The sequence below is a fragment of the Limulus polyphemus genome, unplaced genomic scaffold (genome assembly GCF_000517525.1).
Source record: "Limulus polyphemus unplaced genomic scaffold, Limulus_polyphemus-2.1.2 Scaffold1682, whole genome shotgun sequence".
Lineage (NCBI taxonomy): Eukaryota > Metazoa > Arthropoda > Merostomata > Xiphosura > Limulidae > Limulus > Limulus polyphemus.
In genome coordinates, this window is record NW_013667292.1 from 248361 (window position 1) to 249597 (window position 1237).

The window sequence follows — 1237 nt, forward strand, 5'->3', positions numbered from 1 at the left end:
TATCAATTTCCTTTTTTTTTATAAGATCTACGAACGAAACGTAATATCAATTTAAACACGGACATGTTAGGATAGAGAGTTAGATGTAAAATAAACATATCAATTTCCTTTTTTTTTATAAGATCTACGAACGAAACGTACGATATTTTTGTATCTTACTATATTTTAATTTTATTAAGTCGTGTTTTAATGAAATAAGTTTGTGAGTTTCACTTATAAAAATATCTGTTACGTCTCACTTCAAAAATTAACTCCATTAAGTTCCTCTTGAAGTGTTATAATTTCCATTTGTAGAAATATCTTTTCATGCTACATTTGAAAAATCATATCTGTTAATTTTCCCTTGAAAAAATTCCTTTGATAAATTTTAAAAAATATGGTTTTTAAGTTCCATTTGTTAAACTATTTCTGTTAACGTTCCAATTGAAAAATTATATTAGTTAAATTTCCCTAGAAATAATCTTTGTTAAGTTCCAATTGAAGGAAAAAAAATTCTTTTGTCAGTTTCCAACAGAAAAGTTATCTTTGCTAAGGTGCACTAGAAAAACAAAGTTGGTTTTCATTGTATAAATGCTTTTTTTAAAATTTACTTGAAATAATATCTCCAATAGTATTTGAACACCAAATTCATTCAATTTTGGGGAACACTTCTAAAGTAAGAAATTGTTTAAGGTAGTATTTAACCACCATAATTGATGATCATTAATTGTACCTCCCGTTAGTTTCAACTCTTTATTCTGAATTTTCTAGAATATTGACCTTCGGTGGGACGGCGGTAAGTTTACAGATCTACAACGCTAAAATTCGGGGTTCGATTCCCAGAGGTGGATACAGCGGGCAGCCAAATTTGACTTTACAAACAAAAAATCTACAATATTATCACGTTTACTTTTCAAAAGGATTTAACTTTATTTATTACTTCCGCTTGTTCACTCCATGAGTTTAGTAAAACCTTAGGGGTTAGTTAAAGTCGGAGTAGTTGTGTTAGACAACCTCATGGTACATGCAACAGTTAAAGTCGGAGTAGTTGTGTTAGACAACCTCATAGTACATTCAACAGTTAAAGTCGTAGTAGTTGTGTTAGACAAACTCATAGTACATTCAACAGTTAAAGTCGGAGTAGTTGTGTTAGACAACCTCATAGTACATTCAACAGTTAAAGTCGGAGTAGTTGTGTTAGACAACCTCATAGTACATTCAACAGTTAAAGTCGGAGTAGTTGTGTTAGACAACCTAA